Here is a 14,201-nt window from a genome sequence, read left to right as displayed (position 1 = left end):
GGAGACATAACCCCTGCCCTTAGAGTCCTAAATTTTAGGGATGAAAGTCTGGTCCTCTGCCTGAGGCAGGAGACAGCCCTACCCTCTCTGTCTGAAGGCAGAAGAGACTGGACCTCACTCTGGGGGACCCTAGTCTAATGAAGTCCCCTTTGACCGAGTCATGCAAGCACAGGAAGCTCCATCTTCGGGCAATGGAGAATGACAAGGCCAAGCGTGGTCCTGGCAGGCTTGCTGGAGGAGAAGGGCACTGCAGCTTGCTGGGAGACAGCAGGAAGCATTTGTGGGCCGGGTTATGAAGTCTGGTGGGGAGCTTGTGGCCTGCGAGGCCTCTTTGGGACCTTCACACCGAACACCATGGAGAGACAAAGCAAGTTCCAGAGCTAGGCGATGCAGAGTCTGAGGGAGCTCTGGCAGCTGTGGGCAACAGGAAGAGATGTGTCGGAGGGCAGGATTCTGGTCCTCAGACAAATCACTGGGCTTTATTTTTCCCATCTGTGCAGAGGGGAGAGGATGAGACTGATCTCCAGCTCTCAAATCAAATGGCCAGCTCTCAGCTCAGGAGTTTGGAGACCAAGGAGATCTGCCTCATTGCTGAGACTCGGGTTCCCTGGTGTTGGGTGGACTGGGGGGCTGGAAGGTCCAGAGCTCTGCTCAGCTGTTAGGCAAGGACGGACAATTAAGGGCCTTGGGGGGATATTCACCAACTTGACTGGGCATCCCCAGAGGCCCACTGATTGCAGCTGCTGGGAAACTCCACCATCCTTCCCCACGCCACGCCCCAACAATCAGCATTGGTTTCACTCTGGAGAAGCCCACTGGGGCCCACTGGGGGAAAGTCTGGACACCTGGGGATGGGGTGGTATACTCAGCAGGCAGGTGAGAGGTGGTACCAGTGCCAGCAGTGCTTCATTATCTTGGACCTACTGTCATTCCCGTTTGGGCAAGGAATGCTTCCCAGTGCCCTCCAGGATCATCAAGCAGCAGAGCTATGGGCAGTCGTGGCTTTTGTTCCTGCTGCTATTTATTGGGGATGGAGCTCTCAATCTTCCTGGTGAGTGTCCACATACACCTTTTCCATCTATACTTCTCTGGGGATTCTCACAGCCCCTCTTCTGGCTGGCCAGAGAGGGGAAGAAGGTGGTGGAAGAGCGGGTAGTATCCCCAGGAAGATCCTATAATGTGACCATAGCCATTCTCCATCCCACCTCTAAATTGTCTAAAAGGCTTGGGTACCAATGAGTTTGGAGGCAGGAGCATGATGGGATGACTTCCAAGGGGCTCCTGGTTTTGCTTATCCATCCTCTTCTAGGATGCTCTCTTTGTCTGTCCACATCTTCTATTTTGTCCATCATCTCAGCTGTCTTTCTCTTTTTGTCTGTTCTATGGGCTGAGCCAATAGCTTGGGGTCTCAGCAGGCTGGTTTTCTCCACACTGGCCTAGAACTGAGAGCCCTGTGACTTGGACACCTGTCGCCCTCTCCTGCCCTACTCCAGCAAAGAGCTTTGCTGAGCCTAAGGTTGGAGTGCAGCCCCAGATCCTGAGCTCCTAGAACAGTATGGCGGAAGATATTGTGAGGTGGCTGGAAACTGCATGTTTCCTCACTCCCAGGAGTCCATGATTTTTCCAGGAACAGTAGTATCCTTGACAAAGCACCAAGGAAGTAGATAGCAATTTTTGTGAGAGGGACAGAAAGGGATAGTTATTACAAAATAGCATGTTGAGCACCTGGTATATAGCACTCACTATATAGCTCAGCACTGTGCTAGGTGCTTCACATGCATTACCTTATTTAATCATTATGACCATCAGTGAGGTGGATACCATCATCATCCCTATTCTACTGCTGAGGAAACAGGCTCAGAGACCTGAAGTGATTTATCCCCCATCACAGAACTTGGATTCTATCGCAAGCCACAATCCACTTCCTCTCAAAGCAGCTGCTGTGGGCGGGAAACCTCGGTATCATAAAGGATGTCAATCTCACCAAATCTATAACTGCAGGAAACTCCCAATCCATGTATCATGACTAAGTATCACGACTTAATACACAGATTATAATATATATAAAAGGGAAAATGAAAGGCCAACATCGCCGGGATAATTCTGAAGAACAAGACTGGAGACTCACTCTACCACATACTGCGATTTACATAACAGTAACAGCAACACAGCACAGTGTTGGTGCCAGCATCGACAAGAGTGAACCAATGAAATGAGAAAGAGGGCATGGAAATCTGTCTGGATACATAATGATGGGTAGCACAGCAAGTCAGTGGGGAAAGGATGGACTTTTCCACAGGGAGGCAGGGACAACTGGCTAACCACATGGAAAAAAAAACATAAAATTAGATCGAATGGAAACATCTCTCCCTGCAAATAAAAACTTAAAACCCCTGTAGTAATACATCTGTTCATTTCAGCCTGGACTTTTGTAGCAAATAGACCCCTGGGTCACCAGAGTTCAGCGGGCTCCTCCAATATTGAGCCCAAGTCCCTCACTACACTAAAGGGGACGTGGAGGCGCTGGGCAGGGTGTGATCTTCCCCAAGATCACAGGACAAGTCAGTAATAGAACCAGGTCTAAAGCGTAGATCTCCCTACCTTTTCCACACGTCCCGGCTAGCTCCCCTGCCCTATTGCAACCTCTTAGATGTGCCCAGGGCTGGAAGAAAGTTGGGCGTGGAAGGAGCAGGTGCCAGACAGGGGCAAAGTTGGAGACAAGGTCAGTGCCTTCTTAGAACTAGGAGGCTTGCAATAAAGCTGATGGCTTGCAATCAGGGGGTCAGGTCATATAAAAAACTATATGTCTTTAAATATTAGACTCATTTAATGCAATAGGAAACACATCAAAAGGTATCAAGAAATAGGCCCTGGCTGGTGTAGCTCAGTGGATTGAGCACAGGCCTGTGAAGCAAAGGGTCGCCGGTTTGATTCCCAGTCAGTACACATGCCTGGGTTGCAGGCCAGGTCCCCAGAAGGGGACCTGCTGGGGACCTGGCATGCATCCCTGAGATCTAGTTCACAGAGCTGGCACATATATAAATGAACACATCAAATATAGTTGGTGTTAATGTTATTTTTATTGAATCTTCCAGCAAGGATACTTGGTAAATGAGAACATCTGAGAAGAACTCTGAATTGGTGGAGGGAACAGACGTGTTGGTTTCTTTTTGTTTCTTTGTTTTACAGGCACTATTACCACCTGGGGGTGTGAGTCAGCTATAACAACTTCCACACCTAAGGAGACCACAATGTGTTCAGATGCATCCTCAGCTCTCCCCAACAGCCAGAGAGACAACACCCCTACAGTTCCACTTAACACCTCAGTCACGACCAGGAGGGCAGCAATGACTGAGGCTCAGATGCATACAACACCAGCTACAACTTCAACTTCACCGCCAGACAACAACCCTGCTGGGTCCACTGAGCGGGCAATCGCAATGCATAACCCTCAGAAGGGGATATTACATACAGCTAACATCACAACCTCCAAGGGTCCAACACTGTCAAATTCCATGGTGACTTCTACACTGAAGGAACAGGGAAGGACAGCCTCATCCACTATGGTCACTTCAGATGAGACCTCAGAACAGAGTCAGGGAGCTTCAGCTGCAGCCCCATTAGCACCAAGTCCCACAGTCAATATGTTGGCAACATCAGTGTCCACTGATTCTCAGATGTCATCCACCCTCAGAGCTCCAACAGCTTTACACACACCAAGCAGTGACATTACATCACCAGTGTCCATGGCAGCCGCTGTCTCTAAGAAGTCAATATCCCCAACCACAGTGAACAAAATCACTGACGTGAAAGGATCTCCACCCATGACAACCAGTGCAGTTACCCACACCACTTCACTAACACTGACCGGCCTGGGAGCAACTGTTCTCGGGGCAACCATGTCTGGGATTCAGGAAGGGGGAAACTACAGCTGCAAAACCCCCACCCCAACAGTAGCCCCTACAATGGGCATGCTGTCCAAAACACGTCACAGTGTCACCACACAGACACCCTCCGGTGCAGTGGAATCAGCCCCTACTGCTGGCCCTGCGACAGCCCAGTCACCTGAGATAACGGCTGTTCATTCGACAGCCCCTAGCCCCAGCTCCTCGGGGACAAAATTCTCTGCCATGACTGGGGCCAGTCAAGCTTCCCCTAAGCGCACCCAGACCCGTAGTTCTGGAGCAGGAACCTGTGCTTCAGACGAGTACCCGGATAGCCAGGGAGTCTGTGTGTGCAATGACAGCTACTACACTCGGGTAAGTCTAAGGAACTCATGTCAGGACAGCAAAGAAGAGGTGGGGGCCAGAGTGGACACCCTGCACTGTGAAGGCCCAGAGGGAAGGGGAGGGCAGGTGAGGTTCCATCAGACATCGCCATCTAAAGAGTCCATCCAGGTACAGGACAGAGAGCTGGGCCTCAGTGCTTACTAAGTTAGGGTTGCTAGAACACAGTGCATACACCGGTTGGCTCATAAACAAAGAAATTTAGTCCTCACAATTCCGGAGGCTGGGAGTCTAAGATCAAGGCACCAGCAGATCTGGTGTCTGGTGAGAGCCTGGGTCCTGGTTCATAGACAGCTGCCTTCTTCAGTGTGGGAGGGGGGCGTCCCTTTTATAAGGACTCTAATCCCATTTATGAAGGCTCCACCCTCAGGACCTAATCACCTCCTAAAGGCCTCACCTCTTAATACCATTGTTTTGGATACTGGGGTTTCACCTGTGGGTTTGGGAGTCACCAAGTTTCCGTCTGTAGCAGAGGTGGCAACAGTTTGTCCACCCTTTCCTCTAAGACTCTTAGTACTGGCCCAAGAGGAAACTGTCCTGGGGAAAGGAGCTGATGATCTACCAAAGACAAAGGCTGTAGCTGCAGCAGAGGTCCGGAGGGCAGAGCCAGGAAAAGGAGGCCAAATCTTGTTCTGGCAAGAGCAGTGTGGCAGATAACATAGAAGGGCCGGCTTCACAGGGCCTCCCCCAGGTGGTGGAACTAACACCCAGGCCCGACCTCTGGGAGGGTGGAAACTTGGCTCTGGGAACCAAAGAGATGAGTGTCCCCCAAACATGTATCTGCCACAGGTGAAATAATTCTAACCCCCAAAACATCCAAATTTAACACAATTCGGATCTTCCTAAAATAACTACTCTGCTTTTCTAAATATCAATTCCTTCAAAAAATGTTTCTTTGCACTCCTGCTCTGGTCTACTGGATATACCAGCCTTGGGATGAAGTATCTACTACCTTCAAAACTGGGCAGTGCTTAATTTATAGGCCAGTATTTTCCAAAATCTATTTTGTGGGACACCAGCATTCTGGGATTTCAGTACACATCAGACTAACAAAAAGGGTGCTATTGTCAAATATACTTGGGAATACTGGATTATACAAAACTATGTCTTGACTGCAAGACTTTTCAGAGCCTTGAAATTTTAATATTCCACTGTTCACTGTGACTGCCCCCAAAGTCAGATTTTTAAAGCAAATTTTAGCATGCATTTTCCAAGAGCGTCTGTCCCCTGTTCCTCGTGCTGAGGAACATTGACACAGCACTTGGGAGGATCCTCTGTCGCAGAGGACCACGAATTCAGGCAAGAGCTGAATCGTGCTGGGCAGGTGGAAGTGACCAGGATGACAAGTCCAACCTGAGGGGGATTTAGGGGATTCAGTCAAACTCTGAGTATGAGGTGGCTCAGTGGAGGGTTTTCTTTTTATTTTAGATTTTTAAAATTTATTTTGTAGAGAGATGGAAAGGGAGGGAGAGACAGAGGGAGGGAAACATCGATGTGCTAGAGATACGTTGATTGGTCTCCTCTCACACAACCCCAACTGGGGACCTGGCCCCAAACTCAGGCCTGTGCCCTGACCAGTAATCAAACCAGCAACTCTTCGGTTCAAAGGGCAGTGCTCAATCCACTGAGCCGTACCAGCCAAGGCAGTAGAGGGTTTTCAAATGACATCACAGTCTCTTGGATAAGATCGGGGTTTCTATGCTCACTCTCACAACACTGAACATGTCCATCCACAGAAAGTATAAAGTATATCATTGTTTTCATGCATTAAGAATGACACAGCTCTTAATTTTTTTATTTATTAATTTTTAGATGGAGGAAGCAGAGGGGAGAGAGAGAGAGACAGGCAGACAGAACATTGATTTGTTGTTCCACTTATTCATGCATTCATTGGTTGCTTCTTGTATGTGCCCTGACTGGGGATTGAACCCGAAACCTTAGTATAGTACTACAGTATACTGGGACGATGCTTAGGCATAGTATATGCCCTACTAAGTATGTGCTTAGTAGGCATAGTATACTGGGACAATGCTTCAACCAACTGAGCTACCTGGCCAGGGCCCAAGACAGCTGCTGCTGCTGCTTCTTCTTCTTCTTCTTCTTCTTCTTTTTTAAAGAAATTCTTTCTTTATTTTTAGAGAGGGGAAATGGAGAGAAAGAAAGGAAGAGAAAAAAGATGTGTGGTTGCCTCTTAAGCATCCCCTACTGGGGACCTGGCCGCAACCCAGACATGTGCCCTGACTGGGAATCAAACCAGCGACCCTTTGGTTCACAGGCCAGTGCTCAACCCACTGAGCCACAGCAGCCAAGGACCAAGACAGTTTCTTTATGTTAATTTTTCCCTGTGACTAAGAACGTGGACTCTACAAAATAGATTACCTGAATTTAAATTTTCCCTCATTTCCTTCTTCTGGGAACAATAAGAGCACATTTATTTCATGGTGTTAGAGCCTGAGTGTTAGCCTTTATCAATATTATTATTTGGCACTCCATATCACATTGTGTTAATTGCAACAGCAGAAACATATGTGATTGGCTTAAACTCTGCCACACCCTCCAACACACACGGATACAAAGTACCTTCTCTTAAATTGCTGCCCAAACCTGCTACCAAGATAAAGACAGTGAGCTTTCTTAAAAAGACAAGTAAAAAAAATACTTAAATTCAAAATGATGAGGCACATCCAGACATGTTTTACAACAGGACTTCCATTATTTTTTAGTGACCAACCATCAAGCAGCTCATCCCAAACACAACAGAGAGTGTGAAAGGAGAGCAGGCCCAGAAAGGAGGGCGGGGTTAAGTATCACGTTCTCATTCCCCACCCACCAAGCCCTGGTGTTTGACACCTGTCAGGACACCCTGTGGTGCCAATGGCAGGAGAGCAACTCAAACTGGCTTGAGCAAAGTAAATAAATACATTCCAAAAACTGGAACACGTGAAGCAAAATAAAACAAATTCATCGGCTCACGAAACTAAAAAGTCCTCAAGAAGACTTGAAGACTCTGACCCCTCCCCATGTGGCTCTCAAAGGAGCTCCTTCCACCCCCTCGCTCAGCTCTGTCTCTTTGGGGTTTAGGCTTTTAGAAGACAGAAAGAGCCATTAACTTCAAGCAGTTTAGGCCTCTTAAAAAACCCCCATGGCCTAGGCTACCTTTTGGAAGGGGAGGAAAATCAAAGACAAAACAAATCAATATCTTCAAAAATAATCTTGCCAGAGAAGTAACAGAAACTAACGAGGCTGGCTAAGGAAAACAGGAGAACTTATTATAAGGATGTCTGATGGAGGCCAAGGCTCCAACCAAGTTCTCCAGGGACTAGGACTTGGAGCTGTGAAAGTGGCAGGAACCAGGAGGTTGCCTCTCACCCTTCTCAATCTTGCTTCTCCCATTGGGCACCTGCACCAGTTTAGTTCCTCTCTCCACACACTGGCTTTTCCTGTCCCAGCCAACACGGCAGCCTCCTGACTCTCAAGCTTGATGGTATACTTGATAGCATCTCCTTTTAGGCCCAGTTCCTGGGAAAGAAACTGCGAATAGATCATCTAAGGCTGCGTCCCCAGAGCAATCATGGTGCAGGGATCTCACCTCCTGTGAGGGAGAGTCTTTGTCTAAAGCAGTCACTGTGGGTTGGGCTAATAGCCCCACTGTGTCCCTTCCACCCATATTAGAACCAGTATCCCTTCCCATGGCATCATCCCAGCAGCCTCAGAGGGCCCTGGTTCTTGTCTTCCTCCGGAACTGTCCAGGGTATTGGTGACCCTGCACTGCAAGCCACAGACAGTTGGGGTGGTCCTGAGAGCTGCTTCCTGAAAACTCACCTTTGGACCCTGAGGGAAGGTGCCTTCTCAGGATGCTCCAATGTCAGTGAGATAGAGGAAGGTCGCAGCAGCACCCGAGTCTTCAGGATGGAAAAGAAGGAGGGTACTTGTGGACTCCACCTCTCTGTAAGCAAGCTGGGAGGGGCCACCTGATAGGAAGATGGGGCACATGTGTGTGGTGGGGAGGGGCTGGGAAAGCAGGGACTATTTTGGAGTCCTGACTATTTTCATCTGGCTGAGGAATAATTCCCTAGAACTGAGTCAACTCTTAGCCACGAGGCCAGTCTTTCTTGGGGGAAAGACCCATCATATTGGGAATGTCCTTATACTTGGGTACTGTGTTTGATGAATAAGGATATTGGTTTCCAAACGTCTTGGTCATGAAACCTTTTATATTTATTTATTTTTACAGAACCCTTTAAAACAACAACCACAATCAATATTTATTAATTTCTTATCATGTGCGTGCTATGTACTGTGGGTCAAAGCCTTTTTCTACCTGCATTAGCTCATTAAATCTCCACAATAATCCTGTGAAGTTCCCATTTTACAGATGCGCAATCTAAGATCAGCACTCTCAGCTGAGGGATGATCCTGACTCTCAGAGTTAGTTACTAACAGAGCTTGTTCGTGCTCTTCACCGGTGCTGCTGCCTCCTCCCTTTGGCAGGAATCTTACATAAATGCTGAACATAATAATAAATAGGGAGAAGCAGTTTGGCTCTCACTGAATGAGGGAGGGGGGAGAGTGTTCTGCTGGGCTGACTTCCCTGCCCACACCTACGTACACAGGACTTCCGTGCCTCTTCAAGGAGCCCCTGGGCCTCCTTGGGCTCAGTTTGAAATCCGATCATCATACAGGGGTGATTTAGTCCCACCAGTGTCTACCATTGTCCCCACTTCCGCCACCCCTCAGAGATGCATGTGGCTCCTTGCTTAGGTCATGGAACAAAGTTGGCAGTTTCAACACGGAATAGCTAAGTCCATGGCTATGCCTCTAAAACTCACAGTGTTCTTTGTAATGACTGCTTTATTTTATAGCAACAAAACAAGTCACTTTGATTCTTTTTTAAAAACCTCATGGAAACAATAAAATATTGCTAGGGGAACTCAAGAATGAAATAGGTTAGCTTTGATAGTTTAAGTGAGTTGTACATGTGAAAAGCTCTTATTCCAGGAACTGGAATGCCCGACTCCAGGAGGTCCATGAGCAGGTCCACCTATGCACTCCATGGGGTCGAGATGGTGTCTGAGCCATTGTGTTCCAGGGAAGGAACATCCATGATGCAGATAAAAAATTGTTGATCATCAGGTAAAGAAATACTAGGAAAATCTCCACGGCTACAACTCTTCTCTGATTAAGCTTTTCCCCAAGCCCTTTACCTACCCTTTTCTTCTCCTTATAAAAAGCTTAGCTTGAAATGAGATGTTAAGGTAGTTTTTAGGGTACATAACCCACAATCTTTTCAGATCGCCAGCATCTGAATGAGTGCCCATAAATATTCAATTCTTGTCTCTATTTATCGATTCTGGTAGAGACAGGTAGAACAAACACCGCCTTTTCTGGTTTCAATATAAAAAAGATACATGAATCTGGGAATAGAGACCAGGACGTGGCAATTTTCACAAACACCCTAGCAACTCTTTTATTTATTTTTTTCTGAGGGATTCTAAAATATACACTGATATTTGAGAACCATGGGCACCTAGGTTAAGAACATGGGCTTTGGAATCAGGGAGACGTTAAATTCTGGCTCTGTTACTTGCTTTCAGTGAGCTTTTTAACTCTCTAAACCTCAGTTTGCTCTTCTGTAATATGGGACTAATAACAGAGCCCTCCTCAGAGAATCATGGTCAAGCCACAGTGCCTGGCATACAGCCACAGGCTCAGTAAAGTTGGGCCACTACTTTTATCTAAATGAACCACTTGCAGCCAATCAAGATGGAGAGTTTCCTCAGGAGACCTGAGGAGTCATTACCCGGCCCTTCTGTCACTCATCCAACTCCTAGTCTCGGTCGTCTGTCTCCGCTTCTGCTTCTGTCCTCCACTTCTCACCTTTCCTGCCACAGCAGAGCACTTCTCTCCCAGTCTGTTAGTCCCGAGTACCTGCGTGGTTTTGTAAATCCTCCTTGCTGGCCTCGAGCCTTCTCAAGATCCCACCCTCAAGGGAAAGCCTGTCTCCTTAGTGAATCTATTCTTATTAGAGGCAGAAGGTTCACCCTTGTGAGTCCCAGGTTCAAAAGGGGGTCAGCTTCTTGCCCAATGTTGATGGGAGCATATCCTGGTGGGATGGCTCCTCAAGCTTAATCTTTCTTTTTATGTGTTTTTAGCGTCCAGTGCTTCCAGCAGCAGGAGTTAGGCAGGTTGGCACACAAGGATGGCACCAGGGCCTGGGGGTGCTTACTGGGTTCTGGCAGGTGCTGTTCCTGGATCCTGTTTCTGCTCAACTTTGTGACTTGGAAGAAGTCAGTTACCCTCTTGGAGCCTCAGCCTCCTTAACAGTACATGAGCTATTGGGAGGTAGCCGTAGTGTCAACGTAAGAACGTCCAAACTTGTAGAGAATTTTTATGTTTTTTTAAAAAGTATATTTTATTGATTATGCTATTACAGTTGTCCCATTGTTTTTCTCCTCTTTATCCCCTCCACCCTGCAGTTCCCCTCCCACCAGCATTGCCTCCCCTTAGTTCATGTCCGTGTGTCATACATATAAGTTCTTTGGCTTCTCCATTTCCCATACTATTCTTCCCCCTGTCTACATTGTACCTACCATTATGCTTCTTATTCCCTGTACCTTTTCCCCTATTCTCTCTCCTCCCCCTCCCCACTGATAACCCTCCATGTGATCTTCATTTTTGTGATTCTGTTCCTGTTCTGTTTGCTTAGTTTGCTTTTGTTTTTTAGGTTTCAGTGGTTGATAGTTGTGAGTCTGTTGTCATTTTACTGTTCATAGTTTTGATCTTCTTTTTCTTAGATAAGTCCCTTTAACATTTCTTGTAAGGGGTTGGTGATGGTGAATTCCTTTAACTTGACCTTATCTGGGAAGCACTTTATCTGCCCTTCCATTCTAAATGATAGCTTTGCTGGAGAGAGTAATCTTATCTAAAAGTGGATGTAGGTCCTTACCTTTCAGGACTTGGAATACTTCTTTCCAACCCCTTCTGGCCTATAAGGTTTCTTTTGAGAAATCAGCTGATAATCTTATGGGCACTCCTCTGTCGGTAACTCTCGTCTTTTCTCTTGCTGCTTTTAAGATTCTCTCCTTATCTTTAATCTTGGGTAATTTAATTGTGATGTGTCTCAGTATGTGCCTCCTTGGGTCCAATTTCTTTAGGACTCTTTGAGCTTCCTGGACTTCTTGGAAGTCTATTTTCTTCTTTTTATGGGGTTTTGTTTGTTGTTGTTGTTGACTTTTTTTTTTTGCCACAACTAATGGCAATTGCTGAGAAGCAAGATCTCAAATGCTCCAGAGAAACACAGTTTTGCAGTCTCTGTTATGCATTTAAGATTGAGAAGGGAACACGTGGTGACTCGACTGCAGGGTCGTTAACAAGCTATTGTGCTCTCTTGAGGTGGTTATGCTTCTTTCAAAGGTGCAGGAACCTAAATGCACAAAAATACAATGGATGGGGCTTACTTAAGGCAAAGATAAAGCTTTTACTGAGAAGTCATATGCCTGGGGCTGCCTACCCAGCAGCTAGACCTGCCCAGTGAGGAATTTATGATCAGATCACCCTGTTAGGTTAATTTAGAACTCTTTTTTTGTCCATGGCAGAGTTTTATACCTCATCAGAACCTGAGATTCTCCAGAAATGATTTAGAATAGGTGTTGAAATTTCAAGATACAGGTCCAGGAATGTGACAACATTGGGGTGGGGGCTGAGTGAGGTTCTCATTGAATTATCGAATTTCATCTCTTATCTCAATCTGCCTCACCCCCAATCTAATGGGGGGGGGTTGGCATGAAGTCAGTCCCAGGAAAGTTTTGTTTAAAGAATGAATGCGTGGCCCTGGCTGGTGGCTTGATTGGAGCATTGTCCCATACACCAAAAAGGTTGTGGGCTTGATCTCTGGCCAGGGCAGATTATGGATTCTACCCCCAGGAGGCAACTAATCAATATTTCTCACATCCACATTTCTCTATCTCTCTGCCCCCTCCTCTATAAAATCAACAAATATGTCCTTGGGGAGGATTAAAAAATAAGAAGAGTGAATGCATAGGTTACTAAGTAACCTGTGTGTGTGTGTAGTCACTTATTCCTCTATGGGTCTCTCTTTCCCTATATGTAAAATGAGAGTTTGACCAGATGTTCTTTGCTTCAACATGGGAACTCTGACTCTTGTTCCAGGGTAAGTTCCTAGGCCTTGGCCACCTGGTCCTATATCTTTTTTCTGCAGAATAGGCAAGAGCTATTCAATTTCATAATTACGATGAAGTGTACCCATATAATATAGTATCCTGACCATTAATTATTTATAATCTCATACACTTCCTCTTTGTAGGAGAGGGTGGATACATGCAGCACTATTATTGCTATCATTTATTCATTCCAAAACAGGTTGGAATATTATACTAAGTACCAGTTCCTGTGTTAGGCCCTGAGGATTCAACAGTACACAAGATAGTCTTTGACCTTACAGAAAGACAGCTGAGTGCAGGAAGTAGGTGTTATGGACCAGGAAGCAGGACAGGCTTTATAAGTTGGTAGAGGTGACACTGTCACAAAATCCTAAGAAGACCCTGTACCTCTTTTTGCTTGTTTTACTTTTAAAATAATGATTTTATTTTTAGAGAGGGAGGAAGGAAGGGAAAGAAACATCAATGTGAGAAACATTGACTGGTTGTCTCTTATATTTTCCCCAACCAGGGACCAAACCTGCAACCCAGGCACGTGCCGTGATGGGAATTGAACCAGTGACCTTTTGCTTTGAGGTATAATGCGCAACTAATGGAGCCACACAGGGTGTTGTTTGTTTTACTTTTGAAATACTACTTTTTATTGATATCTATAATCACTTTGAAATTTCTTGGGAAAATTGGTACAAGCAATAAAATAAAAGTTAAATTTAACTAACAGTCTTAATGTTTTACTTGAAAAATCTTTTGTCATGTAGTGCTTTAACAGCTCCTAAAAAAATTAAGTCAAACAATTAATCCATATTATTTTTTCCTATTTATCAAAGTCACACATTTATTAAATCAGTACAATTAATTACGTCTCATTGGAAATTCATATTGACTTTACGGGTTTGGAGTAGGCTATTTAAATAGCCCAACTGGCAAGGTAGCTCAGTTGGCTAGAGCATTGTCCCAGTACGCCAAGACTGCAGGTCAGTCAGGGCACATACAACAGTCAACCAATGAATGCATAAGTAAGAGGAACTACAAATTAATGTTTTTCTCTCTAGAAATCAATTTAAAAAAATTAAACTTCTAAAAAAAAAGCCCTGTTGACAAAGGCATTAACCCCTGCTCTTATTTAAAATAAATCCTGGAAGATAAGGGCAAAATATTATTGACTGTACCATGCTTAAATATCTCAAGGAGAAAATAGAATGAAACAAAATTAAGTGAACAAGGAAGCTGATGAACTTCAGCTGTACTTAGTTGGCCATGTTAAAAACAAACAAAGAAACAAACAATAAAAGCAAACCTCTGTTCTGTGTAACAATAGAGACAGTGATACCTTGGTACTCATTGCCAATTTGTTCTGCAACTCCTTATGAGTGCTGAAACTGACGAGTACCCAACAAGGAAGCATTTTCTCTTGTGGGGCATCAACATGACTCATACAAGCCCTAGCAAGTGCGATAACATCCAAACAAGCACTGAGGGCAGAAACATTTTTTTCTCGTCAAAATGTGATGAGTACAGGATTTGAGTTCTGAAGCCAACTAGTAACAAGGTATGACTGCACTTATAAACTGCCAGATAACACTTAATGCTTGTGAAGGCAGTAGCTCTTATTACAACTAAGATGCAGTTCATTTTCTCATTTTCTTTGGTTAAGTTGGGGTGGGGCATATATGACCAACTTGAGTCCTTTTTTAGTCATTGCAGGTAATAATTCCATTTATATATATTTATTAAAATA

The sequence above is a fragment of the Sturnira hondurensis genome, unplaced genomic scaffold (genome assembly GCF_014824575.4).
Source record: "Sturnira hondurensis isolate 20B ecotype Veracruz unplaced genomic scaffold, ASM1482457v3 Scaffold0021555, whole genome shotgun sequence".
In the NCBI taxonomy this organism is placed as follows: domain Eukaryota; kingdom Metazoa; phylum Chordata; class Mammalia; order Chiroptera; family Phyllostomidae; genus Sturnira; species Sturnira hondurensis.
This window is presented reverse-complemented; position numbering follows the sequence as displayed.